We start from the raw sequence: 21,605 nt of genomic DNA, 5'->3' as shown, positions 1-21,605 counted from the left end.
CCATTTAAATTTTTCACTCCATTCCTGTGGTGGCTGTTTTTCCCGAACACTATCTCAATGAAGGGCAAAGGAGGTCAAATAATAGCACCTCACCCTCCATACTAGAGCCCCCTGAATACAGGTTGGACAACCAGGTGCTTATTAGTTTCCAATAGCTTTTGATAAGGCAGAGAGTTATGAGTAAAAATTCTTTGTGACCTGTATGAAACAACTTGTAACAAATAGCCAAGGCACATATCAGAATATTTGACAGCAACACAGCAGTACCAACAACAACACAGAAATATGCAAACATTTTGAAACTGGGCTCTTTAGATTTGTTTTGCCTTCTTTCAGGTGTCTAATATCCCTGGGCTTTCAACTTGTAAGTAAAATAACCAGTTAAAACACGACAGAAGCTCCACAAATTAGACTGTCTGGTTTAAATAACTTGCTGCTTTTATCTAATATGCTTGTAATCACTCCAGAAATAAGTTACCACCTCTTGTGGTCACCAGAGGTAACTATCTGGAAAATAATCAGCTCTATTAAAGTAACGTTAATTGAGAAAGGCCTAACCAGAAAATGCAAAGCAGTGTCCAGAGGTTAAGAGAATAATATTAACATTTTCATCAGCAGGCGAAAGGTCACATTGGAGTATGATGCCTATGAGTTTATGCTATTTTATCAAGCAAATATGTAAGAATTATATACTTTTCCTTTACTAATGCTGCCAATAAAAGAATTTGGAAGGAGTCTAGGGCTCTGAGTAGAGGATGCCATTCATAATCTGAAGGTTACTTTTTTTATTTTATGTTCTGAAGGTTGCAGGAAATCCGAAGTTCTCCCCCAGACAGTGGCAGGAAAGAATTGTTTGATGCCTGGTTTCTTCAAAGAGTGTGGAAAGAACACGGATGATGTCACAGCAAGTAGAGGAGATGGAAGATAATCTCTGGACAGGAAATGATCGATTGGCAAGTACAATGAAGCAGCCAACTATCAAAGGGCTCTAATCAGTAAATATTTACCCTATTAATTTGTGAATTCCTGCCTGTCAAGTTGCTATATACAGACATGTAGGCCTGCTGTCTGTGTAAATACAGCTGAATGCTGACATGAGTATATTGTGCAGATGATTCCTTTGTGGAATAAGTAAAATATCCCATGTGTCTAACTGTGCTCCAGAGAATTCACTACACTGCTGCTATATTGTCTAGGGGAGTCAATCTTTTTGACCATTTCACCTCTAAATTGCTTCCTGCTTTATTTATTATTCATTTAATTTCTTTCTGAATCATTTGCTGATCCTTGGGGTTCTCAGTAAAGTGTATCATTTAAGTGTAGGATTGCAGATTCTGTGGAATGGATTCTTTACGACCAAATCATCCTGGCCTTCAGCATGCATTTTTGAAAAAGAAAGAGAATGTTTTTTTTTGAGTTAGGTCAGCAACATTTTTTTACTATTAGCTTATGCAGCCACTTTTCTGGATTCACCCCACCACAAATTAGACAAAAACCAGTAAGTGCTGGTCAGGCAGCAGGGTTTTGGTACCAAAGATCCTACAGACACGGGAGACAGTGAAGACTGAGAGAGATAAAACCCAATGCCGAGAAAAGGAGACCGCAATCGCCTTCAATTCCCACTGCTGTCTGTAAGGAGTTCGTACATACTCCCCGTGACTGTGTGGGTTTCCTCCAGGTGCTCCGGTTTCCTCACACAGTCCAAAGATATACAGATCGATAGGTTAATTGGTCATTGTCAATTGTCCCGAGATTAAGCTAGGGTTAAATTAGATGTTGCTGTTCACCGTGGCTTGGAGAGCTCGAAGGGCTGGAGGGGCCTGTCCAGTGCTGTATCTCAAGAAACAAAAATAAAATAAATGAAAAGGGCATCGTCACGTAGCCTGTTCCTACCTGGTGATGATCTGATTTACAAGTGTTATTGACATTTGTCCCAATTCTTGCTGGGTTGTTTTTGATGAGGAAACTCAATGGCTGCCATTAGCAGGCTGATGAAATGCTGGGTCAAAAACTTGTTGAAATGGCATAAAACTGCAGAAGGCATGAGCAGACTTTCTGGTGTCTCCATGTTGGGAATGACTAAACAATAAGCACCTACAACACAGACCTTAGGAAGGCTTTAGCCCGTTGGTCAGCTCATTTAGGGAGAGTTACAAGGTTTGAGATTTCTCAGTAAAACAGACCTTCCTCTCTCTCTTGCTCTACCTGTGCCTCCACTTCATTCATTCTCCTGATTATTTGCTGCCTCAACATTCAGTCTCTTTGATACATTGGTCCACTCAATCTAACATTTATGTTCTCAACTGTGACATTTCCATTTCACAGGCGTTTCTGTCTCTGTCTCAGTGGATCTGTAATATCACTGGCTAACTAGAAAATGGAGCAAGATGTGCTCACATCTTGGGCTTCAATTTCAACTTCACTCCGAGTAGGCCACACTGGAGATCATTTCCAGGTGAAGCTGTACCAGATGGGAAATCCATCAGGACCTGAATGAGAAACCCCCTATTTTGACAAACTCTAGGTTGCCAGATGAAGTACCAATTCTTCATCTACTCTGCCAAGCACTGATGCATTTTGTAAATTTAATGAGATCACCTTTCATTGGCTCAAACCGTAGAGAGTACGGGTTCAGCCAACTTATGCAGCAAAATAAATCATTGAAGAAATCACACAGTGAATCTTCTTTGCTAAGATAGGGAGACCAGATCTACATGCAATATAATCTCACTAGACCTCTATATTACTGCAGCAAAGTATACTTACATGACAGAATTCCCACTAGAGTTATCAGAGAATGGTTTCTAGTTGGTGGGCTGTTAAGGAATGGCTGCCTCTGTGGCTTTGCAACTGACACATTCTATTCCTCTTTCTGTTCTGACAGAAGGCCTTGGGCCTGAAATGTTTCTCTTTGCACAGCTGCTGCCTGACCCACTGAGAGTAGATGACATTTTCTTTTCTATGCCTAGAGTTGTCCTTATGGTCCAGGCTGGCCACCTTGGCTGACTCATGGAGTTTGGGACAGCAGTCTCTGAAGAAGAATGCCTTCGTAAACTCAACTCTTCTGCTGCTGACACCGTCGAAGTATGTAACTTCCCACAGAAGTTTGTTGTTCACCCTGTCATGCATGGATTGATCCCTCTGCTGATGTCAAGACCCAGTACTGTACCAGAACTACACCATGCAGTTTCACAGAGCAGTGTCCTAGGCCCAGCCACCTTCAACTGCTTCATCGAAGAGTTTTCCTTCCACCACAACATCAGAAGTGGAGATGTTTACTAATGATTGGATGATATACCTTTCAATAATTAATTTCTTGGCAAATGAAGCAGACCTTGCCTGGAAGTAACAAGATTTAGGCAATATTCAGGCATGGGCTTATAAGTATCAAGTAATATTCAGAATCAGAATTGGGTTTGTTATTAGCGAAATATGTCTTTAAATTTGTTGTTTTGTGTTAGAAATACAGTGTAAGACATGAAATATATGGTAAGGGACAAAAATCAATAAATAGTGTGAATAATGAGGTAGTGTTCATGGGTTCATGGGCCGTTCAGAATTTTCATATGAGGGTAAGAAGCTATTCTCAACATGTTGAATGTGGCTCTTCACACTATGAAGTGCTATGGAAGTGCCAGCAATAACTCTCCCATCAAAAGGATTCAAATGTCCTACCCCTTATACTTAACGGACATTCAGAAAATTATCCGGCACAGTCATGTAAGCACTTTGGCTACAAGAGCTGGTCAGAAGCTGGGTATCCTGCGGCAAGTAACTTGCTTCCTGGAACCCAACTCCGTTCTACCATCTACTGGTTACAAGTCAGGACTGTAATGGAATACACTCCACTTGATAGGTATACTCAGTGGCTCCAGCAACTATATTTGACAAAACAACCCGCTCAATCTAAGGATGATCAACCCTTTGAAGTGCTGTGTAATGGAGTGTTGGGGGCTGAACAGATTTGGGTACGGTCTCATTGGGTTCTGCTTACTGCTTCTATTGAATGCAAACTACCCTCGTGATATTTCAACCTGGATTGGAGCCAATTGCATGATTCTTTATTTGGGCTTCAGAGCACAAAACCCATCCTTGTTATAATGGTGAAATCCAGCTACTAGGTAACTCTTTCTGTATCCCTGAACCTCGCTTTCTTTCTGTTTGGCTTTCATTCCCAGCATGCCTTGCTGACATTTGAAGCTGCCGAAGCGTTTCCTTTGTCTCTCAGCTTGTGGAGGGGGTGAGGCTGACATTTAACTGCTTTCTTTTGCCCTCGAACTTTGTTTGCAATGCATGCTCCGGGAATTCCCAGGACACATCCAGCTGTCAAACGGAAGGCTGCTTCCAGTGAATAGTCCTGACTCCGTAGAATGCTTTTGCAAATAAATTCACCCTCCGCCTCCTCAAGAGGAACGAGAGCAGCTCTGAGGGACAGTGCGCATGAAAAGCTCCTGAAAGAGTCTCACTGTGATCTGAGAAGCGAATGTATAGTTCAGAACAATCAGGGTGATGCTACACAACTCGTTTTTGCTGAGATCCGCCTCTTGCCTTTCACGGATCCGATGGGGTGAATGAGAAGCTATCGTCTGGTCAGAGCAGAGTTCAAAAGTCATTGTTCAGGCAAAGAACTGAAGGCTGTGAGTGACAGGGCACTCCTGAGCAGTTCCCAAGCTGGCCAGGCAAAATAAAATGCCTGATTACAATGAGCTGGAAAACTGAGGAAGGAATTTTTCTAAGTACTAGTCTTTTTCCTGGTTTTTCTCCCTGACGTCCTCCCCATCTGTCCCTCTGCCCTTCAGTTTTTCTGTTGTAATTATTCACACTGTGTCTTCTAATTTTATCTGAAGATAAAGAGGAAAGTGAAAGAAGCCCTTCTGTGCCTTGGCACTATGCTATCTCCTAGTCCATTCCCTCACTCCTTGTTTCCCTGTGCCTCTCCAGTTTACTGTATTCCCTCTAACACGTCTATCAACTTGTTTATGATTATTTTACACTAAGGGATCCTGATGAAAGGTCTTGGCGCAAAACATTGACTGTTTATTTCCTTCCATAGATGGTGCTTGACTTGCTGAGTTCCTCCAACCTTTTGTGTTTGTTACTAAGTCTATACAGTTAGACTTAATTCAATCTCTCAGGTGCTGAGGAACAATATTTCACTTATTTTTATTTAGAGATACAGTGCAGAATAGGCCCTTGTGTGCCACCAAGCCGTGCCACCTGGCAACCCAGCGATTGAACCCTAGCCTAATCACACAACTATTTATAATGACGGATAAACCTACTAACCAGTACGTCTTTAGGATGTGGGAGGAAGCCCACACGATTATGGGGAGAACGTACAAAAACCTTACAGGGTATGCCGGGATTGAACTCTGAACTCCAATGCTCTGAGCTGTAACAACATTGCGCTAACCACTCCGCTACTGTAGTGCCATGACATGATATTACAGATTCTGTTAGTGCCATGACTCCATCAATCCCATTCCAAAAAAGTTGACAAATGGATATGATTGCCAATCAGATTGGATGTTGCTCCCTGCTTCCCTTCATAATGCTGTAAACTATTAGAATAATAATAATCAAATGGTTTAAACCTGCTGAACTTGCTGGATCATATTATATACCATGGCCACATTAACAGCAACTCACATTTTGCAAACGTAATGAAAACAAAGTTATCATTTTCTGTCGTCACTAGATTGTGATACTGATTGCAACTTCAGGATTTCCATACGTGCACGGTTAAACACAGAAATCCTGGATACTGTATATGCGTATACCCCTTGGGTTTCTCCACCGCATGCATGGGAAATCATTAAAAAAATAAAATTTTAGATATTTATGAATAAGTCTCATGATAGACTATCCTGAAAAATGTTGCTTGTGGGACTTTGAAAGCATATAAACCCACTATTCATCATCATCATTATGTGCCATGTCGTATGATGAATGATAACCATGGTCTTCCTCTCTTTATCCATAACTGTGATTGTCCTTGTCAAGTTTTTCTACAGAAGTGGTTTGCCATTGCCTTCTTCTGGGCAGTGTCTTTACAAAATGGGTGACTCTAGCTATTATCGGTGCTCTTCAGACATTGTCTACCTAGCACCAGGGGTCGCATAACCAAGACTTATGATATGCACCATCTGCTCGTACGATGTGCTCCCATGGCTTCACCTGACCCTGATCGGGGGGCTAAGCAATACTACACATTGCCCAAAGGTGACCTGCAGGCTAGCAGAGGGAAGGAGCGTCCTACACCTCCTTTGGTAGAGATATATCGCCTCCCTGCCACCCATTATTACAGCTTACTAATGAATGTAATTATCCTAATACAAATATTTTAAAATAATGTTTTTCAAAGATTTGTAATATTTCAGCAATCAGCTTATTCTTAGATAATTGATTAATCTTTTGAAAATGCTGACTTCAGCTAAAAATTTAGCTTTTTTCCTTCCTGGTCTGTATTTCTAGTTTTCTTTGCTGAGACTGGTTGCTCAGCTTGCTTGGCTTTGCACATCCGAGATCCCTAGATCGCAAGTGAAAATGGAAAAAGAGATGTTTTCAGCCGAGCATTCTTCAAGGTCAATGGCAAACTCCATCCTCTTCTGCCAACACAAAATCCAAGTCTATGCAACTGTTATACACGATTTAAATTCTATTACACGGTTAAACTCATTTATGCTACTGAACTATGGAGAAAGAATTCCTGGAGTGTGTACATGATGCTTTTTTTGAGATCAATGCATTGAGGAACTAACTAAAGAGCATTGGATTTTATCAATGAGAAAGGAGTAATTAACAGACTAGTGGGTCTTTCCAGGTGAATCAGTGGTATGCTTACACTTTTCCAGTCGAGTGTACTGCTTTTGATGGTCCCAATGTGGCCTCCTCTAGACAGAAGAATCTGAGTACAATGATGAGTCCCCTGCAAGCAGAAACACGGACATGAGAAAAACAAGGAATTTACGGAACAAAGAGAAGGCTACAATTAACAAGTGACGGGATTGAATAAAATCAGTATGGGCTTATGAAAGGGAAACCTGCTTAACAAATTAACCGGAATTTTTGTCGACGTAACTAGTAAAATCCTCAAAACTGGTGTACGTGGCATACTTGGACATTCAGATGGCATAAGGGAGAAGTGAGCAAAATTAAAACTAATTGGATTAGGGGCAATATATTGGCATTATGGTGAGAGTTAGATAACAGAGTGAGGACTACAGGTGGCAGATGGAGATTAATGAGATGATAAAAGATTCACTGCTTTGGGCTGCAGCTATTTACAGTAGACATAATTACAGAATGACAATACTAATGTGTAAGGAGTGACTGGGTCAATAGGGGTCTATAGTAAGAGAATGTGGGACAGTGAAAGGGGCTTGCACATGACTTAATGTAATTTTAAGGGAAAGCTGCCTGTGCCACGTGCCAGTGAGGGGAGAAACAGGATGATTTGGCAGATCGATGTGTGGCTGAGCAGCTGATGCAGGGGACAGGGCTTCAGGTTCTTGGATAATTGGGGTCTCTTCTGGGAGAAGAATGACCTGTTCAAAAGTGACGGGTTGCACCTGAACCTGAGGGGGACCAATATTGTCACAAGCAGGTTTGTTAGAGCTGTTGGGGAAGGTTTAAACTAACTTGGCAGGGGGTGGGAACCAGAGTGAAGGGACTCAGGAAAGGACAGATGGTAAAAAAGTAAAGATAGCATGCAGTCAGATTGTCAAGAAGGGCAGGCAGGTGACGGGACTTAGTTGCAGCCAATAGGCTGAGTATCAAATCATTAGGGATGTGGGATCAGAAAGGATAGCAAATACAGTACTCAAGGTCTTGTATCTAAATGCACGTAGTATAAGAAATAAGGTGGATGACCTTGTTGCACTATTACGGATTGCCAGGTATGATGTTGTGGCCATCACTGAATCATGGCTGAAGTTGGGAGCTGAATGTCCAAGGTTACATGTTATATCGGAGCTATAGGAAGGTAGGCAGAGGGGAGGCTGTACTGGTAAAGAATGGCATCAAATCAGAAGAAAGATGTGATGTAGAATCAGAAGATGTTGAATCCTCGTGGGTTGAGTTGAGAAACTACAAGGGTAAAAGGACATTGATGGCAGTTATATACAGGCCTCCCAACAGTAGCTGGGATGTGGACCACAGATTACCACAGGAAATAGAAAAGGCGCGTCAAAAGGGCAATGTTATGATAGTCATGGGAGATTTTAACATGCAGGTTGATTGGGAAAATCAGGTTGGTAATGGATCTTAAGAGAGTGAGTTTGTTAACTGCCTATGAGATGGCTTTTAGAGCAGTTTGTCATCGAGCCTACTAGGAGATCAACTATACTGGATTGGGTGTTATGTAATGAACCGGAGGCAATTAGGAAGAAAGTAAAGTCTGACGTAGCAGTATTTCAGTGGAGTAAGGGAAATGACAGTGGTATGAGAGAGGAATTGGCCAAAGTAAATTGGAAGGAGCTGCTGGCAGGGATGTCAGCAGAGCAGTAATGGTGTGCATTTCTGGGAAAAATGAGGAAGGTGCAGGACATGTGTATTCCAAAAATGAAGAAATACTCAAATGGAAAAATAGTACAATCATGGCTGACAAGGGAAGTCAAAGGTATTGAAGAAGCAAAAGAAAGGGCATACAACAAACCAAAAATTAGTGGGGAGATAGAGGATTGGGAAGTTTTTAAAAACCTACAGAAAGCAACTTAAAAAAAATCATTAGAAGGGAAAAGATGAAATATGAAATCAAGCTAGAAAATAATATCAAAGTGGATGGTAAAAGTTTTTTCAAGTATGTTAAAAATAAAAGAGAAATGAGAGTGGATATAGAAACCGCTAGAAAATAAGGCAGGAGAAATAATAACAGGGGACTTTTAGATGAACTAAAAGTCGAGACCCTTTGTCAGGACTAAAGAAGGGGGGGCAGGGGCCCTATAAAGAAGGTGGGGGGAGGGTGGAAAACCAATCAGAGGAAAGATCAAGGGGTGAGGGAGGGGAAGCAGGGAGGGGATAGGCAGGAGAGGTGAAGAAGGAATCTAAGTGGAAAGCACTATGGGTAGTAGAAGAAGGCAGAGTCATGAGAGGTGATAGGCAGCTAGAAGAGGAGACAGAGCGAAGGTGGGATGGGAGAAGGGAGAGGGAGGGAATTATTGGAAGTTGGAGAATTCCATGTTCATACCAAGGGGCTTGAGACTACCCAGACGGTAGATGAGGTGTTGTTCCTCCAACCTGAGTTTGGCCTCATCATGGCAGTAGAGGAGGCCATGTATGGACATATCCGAATGGGAATGTGAAGGAGAGTTGAAGTGAGTGGCAACCGGGAGATCCTGTCTGTTGTGGCGGATGGAGCGTAGGTGCTCGATGAAGCGGTCCCCCAATCTACATTGACAACTACATTGGTGCTGCTTCCTGCACACATGCTGAGCTCGTCAATTTCATCGACTTTGCCTCTAACTTTCACCCAGCCCTCAGATTCACTTGGTCCATCTCAGACTCTTCTCTCCCCTTTCTCGATCTCTCGGTCTCCATCTCTGGCTACAGACTGTCCACTGACATCTTCTATAAACCCACTGACTCCCAAAACTACCTTGATTATACCTCTGCCAAATGCCTATTCCCTATTCCCAGTTCCTCCATCTCTGCCACATCTGCTCCAAGGATGAGGCTTTCCGTTTCAGGACATCCCAAATGTCCTCTTTCTTTAAGAATCGTGGTTTCCCTTCTGCCGTCATCAATTATCTCCTCCATTTCCCGCACTTCAGCCCTCACCCCATCCTCCCGTCACCACAACAGGGACCGTGTCCCCTTTGTCCTCACCTACCACCCCACCAGCCTCCAGATCTAGCATATTATCCTCTGCAACTTCTGCCACCTTCAACAGGACCCCACCACTAAGGACATCTTTCCCTTTCTACCCCTCTTTGCTTTTCGCAGGGATCATTCCCTCCACGACTGTCTGGTCCACACGTCCCTCCCCACAGATCTCCCACCTGGCACTTATCCCTGCAAGTGTAAATGCTACACCTGTCCCTACACTTCCTCTCTTACCACCATTCAGGGCCCCAAACAGTCCTTCCAGGTGAGGCAACACTTCACTTGTGAGTCTGTTGGGGTAATCTATTGTATCCGGTGCTCCTGGTGTGGCCTCCTCTACATCAGAGAGACCCGACGCAGATTGGGGGACCGCTTCATCGAGCACCTACGCTCCGTCCGCTACAACAGACAGGATCTCCCGGTTGCCACTCACTTCAACTCTCCTTCACATTCCCATTTGGATATGTCCATACGTGGCCTCCTCTACTGCCATGATGAGGACAAACTTCGATTGGAGGAACAACACCTCATATACCGTCTGGGTAGTCTCCAACCCCTTGGTATGAACATCGAATTCTCCAACTTCCGGTAATTCCCTCCCTCTCCCTTCCCCCATCCCACCTTCACTCTGTCTCCTCTTCTAGCTGCCTATCACCTCTCATGACTCTGCCTTCTTCTACTACCCATAGTGCTTTCCACTTAGATTCCTTCTTCACCTTTCCTGCCTATCCCCTCCCTGCTTCCCCTCCCCCATCCCTTGATCTTTCCTCTGATTGGTTTTCCACCCTCCCCCCACCTTCTTTATGGGGCCCCTGCCCCCTCCTTCTTTAGTCCTGACAAAGGGTCTCGACCCGAAACGTTGACTGCTCCTTTCAACGGATGGTGCCCGACCTGCTGAGTTCATTCAGCTTTTTTTGTACGTCCTGAACTACATGAGTATTTTGCGTCAGTCTTCACAGTGGAAGACACTAGCAGTGTGCCCGATGTTGGAGTGTGTGAAGGAAGAGAAGTGTGTGCAGTTACTGTTACAAGAGAGAAAGTGCTCAAAAAGCTGAAAAACCTAAAGGTACATAAGTCACCTGGACCAGAGGAACTGCACATTAGGGTTTTGAAAGAGGTAGTGTTAGAGATTGTGGGAGCATTAGAAATGATCTCTCAAAAATCATTGGACTCTTGGCATAGTGCCAGAGGACTGGAAAATTGCAAATATTACTCCACTCTTTAAGAAAGGAAATTATAGACCAGATAGCCTGACCTCAGTGGCTGGGAAGAGGTTGGAGTCAATTGTTGAGGATGAGGTGATGGAATAGTGACACAGGACAAGATCAGGGTTCAGGGAAAATCCTGCCTGACGAACCTGCTGGAATTCTTTGAGGAGATTACAAGTAGGATGGACAAAGGGGGTGTAGAGGATGTTGTATATTTGGACTTTCAGAAGGCCTTTGACAAGGTGCCACACATCAGGCTGCTTACCAAGTTAAGAGCCCATGCTATTACAGGAAAGTTACTAACATGGTTAGAGCAATGGCTGATTGGTAGGAGGCAGTGATTGGGAATAAAAAGATCCTTTTCTGGTTGGCTGCCAGAGACTAGTGTCGTTCCACAGGGGTTGGTGTTGGGACCTCTTCTTTTATTGCTGTATATAAATGATTTAGATGATGGAATAGATGGCTTTATTGCCAAGTTTGCAGATGCTACAAAGATTGATGGAGGGGCAGGTAGTGTTGAGGAAACAGGTAGGATGCAAAAGGATTTAGACAGATTAGGAGAATGGGCAAGAAAGTGGCAAATGTTGGAAAATGTATGGTCATACACTTTGCTAGTAGAAATAAATGTGTGGACTATTTTCTAAACAGGGAGAAAATCCAGGAACCTTGCGCAGAATATCCTGAAGGTTAACTTGCAAGTTGAGTCGGTGGTGAGGAAGGCAAATACCATGTTAGCATTCATTTCAAGAGGTCTAGAATACAAGAGTAGGGATGTGATGGTGAGGCTTTATAAGGCACTGGTGAGGCCTCACCTTGAGAATTGGGAACAGTTTTGGGCCCCTCATCTTAGAAAAGATGTGCTTGCATTGGAGAGAGTCCAAAGGAGGTTCACAAAGATGATTCCAGGAATGAAAGGATTATCATACGAAGGATGTTTGATGGCTCTGGGTCTGTACTCGCTGGAATTTAGAAGGATGAGGGGGGATTTCATTGAAACTTTTCGAATGTTGAAAGGCCTAGACAGAGTAGATGTGGAAAGGATGTTTCCCATGGTGGGAGAGTCTAGGACAAGGGTGCACAGCCTCAAGATAGAGGGGCGCCCTTTCAAGACAGAGATGCGGAGAAATATTTTTAGTCAAAGGGTGGTGAATTTGTGGAATTTGTTGCCACGTGCAGCTGTGGAGGCCAGGTTGTTGGGTGTATATGAGGCAGAGATTGATAGGTTCTTGATTGGACGTGGCATCAAAGGTTACGGGGAGAAGGCTGGGAACTGGGGTTGAGGAGGAGATAGAAAAAAAGGATCAGCCATGATTGAATGGCAGAGCAGACTAGATGGGCCAAATGGCCTAATTCTGCTCCTATGTCTTATGGTCTTATACACGAATGTTTAACTTTACAACTTTATGGAAGTGTATTCAATTTCAGAGTGGTTATACTTCCACAACAACACCCACACTTCTAAACACTAACAATGGGAATTTTAGGTTTAACATGGTACATCTGGTACAAAAGTAAATATATCAAGTTGGTGCCTTATATTTGCAGTCTATACCTTAATGTTACACAGTAGAAACTGACCTCTGATGAGGGAACTATCAACAAGATATACAAGGGGTGATTGATAAGTTTGTGGCCTAAGGTAGAAGGAGATGAGTTATTAACTTAAAACTTTCTGCATAATCACTCAAAGAGTTGAACTGCATGTGCATGTAACGAGAGCTGTATAACTCATCTCCTTCTACCTTAGGCCATGAACTTATGAATCACCCCATGCTGTGGACACTTTCTGGGGGTCCAAGATGCCGACTTCTACAAAGAAGGGATCCGTGTGCTCCACGACCGCTGGACTAAGAGTGTAAATGTAGGAGGGGACTATGTTGAAAAATAAATGTGCTAGGTTTTCTAAAATTGAATCCTTCTACCTTAGGCCATGAACTTATCAATCACCCCTCGTAGGGTTAGTGGAAATGAGTGCTTGATAGCTACTGCAAACTTGGTGGGCCAAAGCAGCTGATCTCTGCTTACATAGAATCATAGAAAACCTACAGCACAATACAGGCCCTTCGGCCCACAAAGTTGTGCCAAACAAGTCCCTATCTTAGAAATTATTAGGCTTACCTATAGCCCTCTGTTTTACTAAGCTCCATGTATCTATCTAAAAGCCTCTTAAAAGACCCTATTGTATCCACCTCCACCACCATTGCCGGCAGCCCTTTCCACACACTCACTACTCTCTGAATAAAAAAAACTTACCCCTGACATCTCCTCTGTACCGACTCCCCAGCACCTTAAACCTGTGTCCTCTTGTGACAACCATTTCAGTCCTGGGAAAAAGCCTCCGACTATCCACACGATCAATGACTCTCATCATCTTGTACACCTCTATCAGGTCACCTCTCATCCTCCTTCACTCCAAGGAGAAAAGGCAGAGTTCACTTAACCTATTCTCATAAGGCATGCTCCCCAATCCAGGCAACATTCTTGTAAATCTCCTCTGCACCCTTTCTATGGCTTCCACATCCTTCCTGTAGTGAAGCGACCAGAACTGAGCACAGTGCTCCAAGTGGGGTCTGACCAGGGTCCTATATAGCTGCAACATTACCTCTCGGCTCCTAAATTCAATTCCACGATTGATGAAGGCCAATATACCATACACCTTCTTAACCACAGAGTCAACCTGCGCAGCTGCTTTGAGCGTCCTATGAACTCGGACCCCAAGATCCCTCTGATCCTCCACACTGCCAAGAGAGTCTAACCACTTGCTGTGTCTATGTCTTCATAAAAGGGAAAGGCAAATCATCAGTTACCTCCTTCAGCTAGGACCAAGAAAATCCACTGGCATGAAAACACAGGGAATAGTCCCCACCAGACCAGCCTCACTGCTCTCAAAATTTCACTGGCCATTGGAGAACATCATCAGTTACAAATTCTCCTTGAATTCAACTGTTGTGCAATGTCTCCACCTTGTCAGCAACAGTGGAACAACACAGAGAGCAAACCATTTTAACAGTGACTGTCATTAACTTGCTGCATTTAATAATTATCTTATGTTTGATTTACTCAGCACAAGCTCCCAAGTCCTCTTCAAAGCATTTGCATTGATGGTAAATTCATCACTTGTGCAATATCGTATTTTCAGGGAACTAAGCAATGCAGAGCTGTTGGACACTTTGAACATTTCAGTTAAGCTGCCATTATCCCCAGGTATAAACTTATGTCTCTCCTTTCCTGTACAAACGAGCTGATGCTTCACACCATGTCTTGCAATTGAAACTTTCTCAATGTGAATACACTGTGCTGTAATTACAGGGTAAAACAAGCTATTATTGTTGGTTTAATGTTTCCGTAGCTGACTCTTCTGTAATGCAACCATTGCAGCACAAGATGGCAGCATTGCTTAGTTAGTGTAAATGGCTTGAGCAAAAACAGGAGTTCCAGGATAATTTCAAAAAAGCATTGACCAGCTCTTCTCTCCATATAAATCTTGTTCCCATCTACCTGACATTCTGCCACATCTCCTGATGTCAAGACAGCATTGGTGGACATCAATGAATCCTGGCAAAATTGTAAAGAAGTGGCGTGGGGGGGGTGGGGGGTGTTAGTGGTGGTGGGGATCATCTCCACTGAATGGAACTATGCCTTCTGCTAAATAAGGGAGTTTTAGCTTTCAAAGGCCAATGTTAATAGTTCCAAAACAATGCAGGATTTCCTCAGGGCTGTGTTTTTGGCCATAGGCGCTACAGTTACTAGGTACCTGCCTTGTGAGAGCTCCGACATCGCACGGACCTCAGCGGTTCAGGAATTTCTTCAGGATGGGCAATAGATGTAACTTTGAAAGGGTAGCTAACCCTGGAGTATTTATATGTAAATATGTAGATGAGTCAAATGTGTTTTATCCCAAACTTTTAGTTGTCCATTTCCCTCCACAGATGCTGCCCGAGTTCCTTCCGGGGCTTATATTTTCTTGCTCCAGATTCCAGCAACTCAGTCCCTTGTATCTCCATGGCATAAAGACATTATCATTTGTTATATAAGCACATGTGTTAGTGGTCTGCTAAAAGATACAGAGCCATGTTCGGAAGTTCCTGGTGTTTTCTGGAGACAGTGAATACCTTTAGATGTTAAAGGAATGAATGTTATGGAGTTGGAACAGGGAATTGAACTGAAGTGGAAGATCAGCCATGATAATGTTGAAGTCAAGAGCAACCAACTGGCCTGCTGCTGCTTATACTTCTCATGACTTTGATGTTGGAAAGTGACTGAGCACTCACGACCCAACTTCATATGGAACATCAAAGTTTTCCTTGGTGTACAGTTAAAATTCAAAGTTCAAAGTCTAAAGTAAATTTATTATCAAAGTACATATATGTCCCCATATACTACCCTGAGATTAATTTTCTTGTGGGTATTCACAGTAAATACAAAGAAACATACTAGAATCAATAAAGAAACACACAAAAAGACAAACAAGTAACCAATGTGCAAAAATGAGCAAATACACAAAGAAAAATAATATTGAAAACCTGAGTTGTAGAGACCTTGAAAGTGAGTCCATAGGTTGTGGAATGAGTTCAGTGCTGACGTGAGTGAAGTTATCCACTCTGGCTGAGGAGCATGATGTTGAGGGGTAATTATTGTTCCTGAACCTGGTAGTATGAGACCTGAAGCGTCTGTATCACTTTCCTGATGACAACTACGAGCAGAGATCTTGACTTGGATGGTTATGGTCTTTGATGATGAATGCTGTTGATGATGATGGGGTTAGTTGATCAACATGTACAGACAGCAGCAAATCCCAGTAAAAGAGAAGAACAACGATAGTCGAGTAGCACAAGGGAAAAGAATAATTACGGAAGCTATCAATGTAAGACAGAGGAGATATGTGTGGATCAATGCTACTATTCAGTTATGAATGGGGACAAAATGGCTACTTGGACAACTTGGGATTGTAAAGTGGAGAATGTGAGTCCTTTATGGGGAACATGGCAGGAATAGAGATGTTCTTCAGGGCTAACAATATTCTTCAAGTAGATGTTGCAAAAAATGTGCCAGCACTTACTACTCTATGGGAGAATATATGAAATCCTAAATAGCTGTTGATAGAAATTAGCTCCGAGAACTACCACACTTTATCAAACTAGGAGTCCCACAGAAAGACACAAATGCCCGATTCATAGACAACATGCAGAAGAGTGATTGTTTCAATCAACGGCCATGAGAAATAGCAGAGAATTACAGGTTCATTACCTCACTACCTTTGGTCCCCACCAGACACTCAGCTCTCACCTGGAGTTCCAAGTAGTTGTTTGCATGTGACAGCGGCCACACCCCGGTACAGCACTTCGATAAGCGGGCTGAACCTGGTGAGGTTAGCTGCAGTGTCTCCTATCCCAGTGAGATAAGGGACATGCATGTCCTACCATGTGAAGTCAGCTCCAGCAGACTGGGCAGATGAGATCCACAGTGAGATTGAATGGCTAGGAAGGCAATTGTGCAACGTTTTATGGAGAGCGAAGGGCTTGACAAGGCATTGAGGAAGTCATAGTCATCCACTGCAACCAAGGAAAAGTCCAGTTGTGATGACTACTTGTGGCACTGGAACTGGACTTCTGAAGTCTAGAGTGTGGAACTGCCCCAGTGAAACAGATTTTCCACTATAAAAACTCTCCCTCAGAGGCTCCTGTCATCATTGAATATGATGGACAACCACCACAGACAGGTTTATCATACAGGAGAGCAGAAGGAGAAACAGTCAGTGACTGTGTCGTCGCGTTAAAAGTGTATCAGACATTACAACCTTGGTGAATTCTGAAGCTGATCAACAAAGCATAGATTCATGTTTGACTTACAAAACAAGAGGATTTATTCCATTTTTTTAACAGTTAGCCTTCCAGTTGACCCAACTCAGCCACTACAATCCTGATAAGAATGTAATGAAAACTCCAAGGAATTTTATCTATCAAACACGAGGAAATCTGCAGATGCTGGAAATTCAAACAACACACACACACAAAATGTTGGTGGAACACAGCAGACCAGGCAGCATCTATAAGGAGAAGCACTGTCAACGTTTCGGGCCGAGACCCTTCGTCAGGACTAACTGAAAGGAAAGATAGTAAGAGATTTGAAAGTAGTGGAGGGAGGGGGAAATGCAAAATGATAGGAGAAGATTGGAGGGGGTGGGATGAAGCTAAGAGCTGGAAAGGTGATTGGCGAAAGTGATACAGAGCTGGAGAAGGGAGAGGATCATGGGATGGGAGGCCTCCGAGGGAAAGAAAGTCGGGGGGAAGCACCAGAGGGAGATGGAGAACAGGCAAACAACTAAATATGTCAGGGATGGGGTAAGAAGGGGAGGAGGGGCATTAATGGAAGTTAGAGAAGTCAATGTTCATGCCATCAGGTTGGAGGCTACCCAGCCGGTATATAAGGTGTTGTTCCTCCAACCTGAGTTTGGATTCATTTTAACAGTACGGATAGACATATCAGAATGAGAATGGGACGTGGAATTAAAATGTGTGGCCACTGGGAGATCCTGCTTTCTCTGGTGGACCGCGCATAGGTGTTCAGCGAAACGGTCTCCCAGTCTGCGTCGGGTCTCACCAATATATAAAAGGTCACACTGGGAGCACTGGACACACCAGCCGACTCATAGGTGAAGTGTCGCCTCACCTGGAAGGACTGTCTGGGGCCCTGAATGGTGGTGAGGGAGGAAGTGTAAGGGCAGGTGTAGCACTTGTTCTGCTAATTTTATCTATCGTCAGATTCAAACATGGCAGCAAACACCAGTGAAAGCTCCATTTCAGAAACTAGGTCAGCACCATTTGAGGGTAAGAATTCTTCCTGTTCTTGACAAGAGTCCTCCTTTTAAAGAAGCAAGGTGTTTTGCATGTCAGAAGACAGGACATCTAATTCACATCAACTAACCAAAGCAACCCTACCAATGTGACCCCTTCACACAGAGAAATGTGTACAGCAGTGATATAGACAGAGGGTCTTTGCATAAGACTGAAGCTCGTTTAAAGAGAACAGAATTACGATTGTACAGCAGGTATGACAGCAATAGAAATAGTGGGATGCAGCAATATGGTAAGATAAAAGTACTCAGTGTGAGGCTTTGGAATGAATATTCATATAATTGCAAATCACTCTATCAATGCTAGAGACACTTACAGAAGAAATTCAATCATCATCCTTTGATAGAGTATTGTTAGACTGGAGATTTACAGGAAAGAAATATAGTGAAATATATAATGCTTTGTGTGTATGATTAAAATATTATTAGTCATAGCTGACCGTAAAGAAAGACTGATGTTACTCTGTAACAACTGATGGACTGATGGAGTGGCTAAGAAACCCACAGACCAACACCATCTTTAGTGTCCATGCAGATACTGCAACATCCTATTTGGAATTGTTATTGTACAAATTTGAGAAAACATTTAAGGATGATTAAACCAGCCTTACTGTCTTCAAAGCAGACACTCACATCCACCCTAATGCTAAATCCACCCTGGCATACATGCTAAAGTAAAATCAGGTAGAGAAAGATCTTGGCGCATTAAAGAAGGATGAAGACTTAGTAAAAACTTTTCAGAATGAACGGACATCCCCAGTCGCTGGTACCCAAAGCCAGCAAGATGGCAAGGTTTTGTAGCAACTTTGAAGTGACCTTCAGTAACATATACTAACTGCTGCTGGCACATCAAGGTCAGCGAGGGGAATTGGTCGGGACCGTTTTCTTCAAGTTGTTAGTACGACACATGCATATGCTCAACTAAGTGAAGTGAGAAAAGTAAGGCTTACCTCATCATAAAGACACAAAAGGAGCTTTGCCCTTATTCTAAACTGCCACATCGAGTTAAGTGATCACTAGAAATTTTAAAATTAAGATTGAAGGAGATCCTGTATAGAGCATGACTTCATACCAAGATAATGTCCTCATGACCATTACTCTTGAGGAAGACAAGTTTTGTATTTTAGAACAGATTCTCAAAGAGCTGTGTTTCTGCTCAACCCCAGCTCCTCAGATTGAAGGTTAAATCAATGAGACCAGAGAATGTGGGAGAGTTCATTTTGATGTTGGATATAGTGTAGGAGCTATTATTAGTCACATCTTGGATGACATCCATAAGCAGCCAACAGCATTTGCATCTTACACTCTTAAGTAAATGTGAATAGAATTTTGCAATTTTGCATTGATAGAGATATAGGTGCTAGCTTTATGAAGCTTTATCAATTTCCATTAAGAAGATTTTTAATTTTAGTTACATATAATAAATTCATTAGCCACTCTAGATCCAAATTCAACAATTCCAATCATGACAGTTCCCAGAATGCAGCGGTAGGCAATTTCCATTATATTAGTGCAACTATACAATTGAATATCATTCTCCCAAACAAAACATAATGTTTCATCCAAACTTCCACACAACTGTTCTTCTGTAGGAAATGAGAACATAATCTTTAGTTGACTATTGATTAATGATGGCTTTTCCAGTCAAAGCTGCTGAAATTCCTGAAACCACACAGTAAGATACGTTTTGGAACTCAGAAAGGTTGGACCAATTTAGATAAGCCCATAAGACATGGGAGCAGAATGAGGCCATTCGGCTCATTGCATATGCTCCACCGTTCAATTTTTGCTGATTTATTAACCCCCTCAACCTCTTTCTCCTGTCTTCTCCCCATAACCTTTGATACTCTTACTAATCAAGAACCTATCAACCTCTGCTTTAAGTATACCCAATGACTTGGCCTCCACAGGCATCTGTGGTAATGAGTTCCACAGATTCACCATCCTCTGGCTAAAGAAATTCCTTCTCATCTCTGTTCTAAAGGGACGTCCTTCTAATCTGAGGCTGTGCCCTCTGGTCTTAGACTCACCTACTATTGGAAACAACCTCTCCACTTCCACTCTATCAAGTCCTTTTAATATTCAATAGGTTTCAATGAGGACCCCCCTCATTGTTCTAAACTTTAGCTTCATTCTTTTAAAGTCCTCAAATACAACCCATTTACAATTGAACATTTAAATAGTCCACTGATTACGGATACCTGGAGCAGAGTCATAGAATATGCTTTGTTATAGGATGAATGTCAGGTAAGTTACATTCAGAACAAAGCAATATTTTACCAATGAAGACAATTCCAGAATATCTGTATATTGACAAGACATTGAGACAGACCCAGAGGTTTTTATATCAGTCTGTCAAAAGTGAGAGAAAAAACACCAAAATACCTTTATAAGCACGGAGGCAATTGATGCCACCATTTTGGAGATCTCGTTATTTTTTTTGTCAGAAAGGTAATGATAATTTAATTGACACACACTAAATGAATTGGAAAGCAACAAAAATGCTGGAAGGTACCAGCTAGGAAAGCAGCATCTGCAGAAAGAGAAACAAGTTACTACTTTGGGTCAGCAACCCTTCCTTAGAAACTCAGTTCTGATGAAGGGTCTAAGTGAGTGGAAAGAAAAGCAAAATCAGTTTAAACAACACAAGAAATAAGTGTTGGAGCTGCTGAGGAAATGACACAGTAAAGTGGAACATTGCCAATATAGTACACTGTATCTGCAGAACTTTATGATATCTTTATAACTTGGAGGAATGGTCCAAAAGGTCACAGACTAAATGAATGCACTGGGAGGTACAGCAGTATGTATTGTGGTGATGAATTTATTTTGGCAAAGAATAGGGGATCAGACGCTGGGAAACAGCCATAAATCAACAGTGAATTGAGTCATGATGATGCACATTCTTCAGATCAAGGATTAACTATGACTAGAGATTGGAAAATGAAAAAGCAAGTTGTCTGACTAAGCTTATAATTGCTGTATATAAGTACGTGTTATTACAAAGAGAGAAAACTGTGTTTTACTTCTAAGTAAATATTTGAATTAGTTGTGCAAGCAATAATGTCATCTCAACATATATAACATAAATGCATGTGTTAGTTGTTGTTAGTTAACGATAAGGTGCACACATATTCTCAAGTTGCTGGGTTTTTCCTGGAGATTATTTTAGACTAATTCAAAGACCACCTTCAAATAAACTACACCAACACTCCATGAGAAAATGTGTTCATCTTAAATTGTGGATGTGACCAGACAACCTGTTATATTGATGTTGCTTTAGTGATAAACATAGGACAATCAGAGACACCTTTCTTCAACAAACTAAGGTCACAGATCTTTTGCATTCCTTTGAGGGACAAATGTGACTTGCCTAAATGGCATAATCTCTGACAGTGTTACACTGAAGAGGCACTATCCATGTTCTTTAAAATGCCCTAGTTTGAGAATTAAACCCAGCCTCACTAACTGAGAAGAGAGTGTTATCATTGAGGTACAGCAGGCAAAGATGGCAAACCTAATTTCACTGATAATTTTAAGAATTATAGTTTCTCAGACCAATATTGTATGCTCTCTCAAGACTAGGAATATCTTTCCTGTCATTAACCAAAGGGTTGCCTTATAGGTGTATTGCCCTGCAGGAAAATGAAAAAAACTGGAATCTAGAAAAGAGATAAAGAAATATTGGGAGCATTTTGCCAGGAAGGGTGCAGGAGATGGAG

At 42.3% G+C, this 21,605-nt stretch overlaps 1 long non-coding RNA gene across 2 annotated transcripts in view; it reads right to left on the bottom strand.

Moving 5' to 3' along the window:
- LOC140734411 (uncharacterized) overlaps positions 1-21,605 on the bottom strand; it is a 159,440-nt gene that overhangs the window by 121,877 nt on the left and 15,958 nt on the right. For both annotated transcript variants that reach the window (XR_012100538.1, XR_012100537.1), the window contains exon 2: positions 6,845-6,928. This is a non-coding gene — a long non-coding RNA (uncharacterized lncRNA). The remainder of the gene's footprint in view (positions 1-6,844; positions 6,929-21,605) is intronic.

This window comes from Hemitrygon akajei, chromosome 10, assembly GCF_048418815.1.
Source record: "Hemitrygon akajei chromosome 10, sHemAka1.3, whole genome shotgun sequence".
NCBI classification, from domain to species: domain Eukaryota; kingdom Metazoa; phylum Chordata; class Chondrichthyes; order Myliobatiformes; family Dasyatidae; genus Hemitrygon; species Hemitrygon akajei.
Note: the sequence above shows the minus strand (reverse complement) of the source record. Positions and strands in the feature narration are given on the sequence as shown.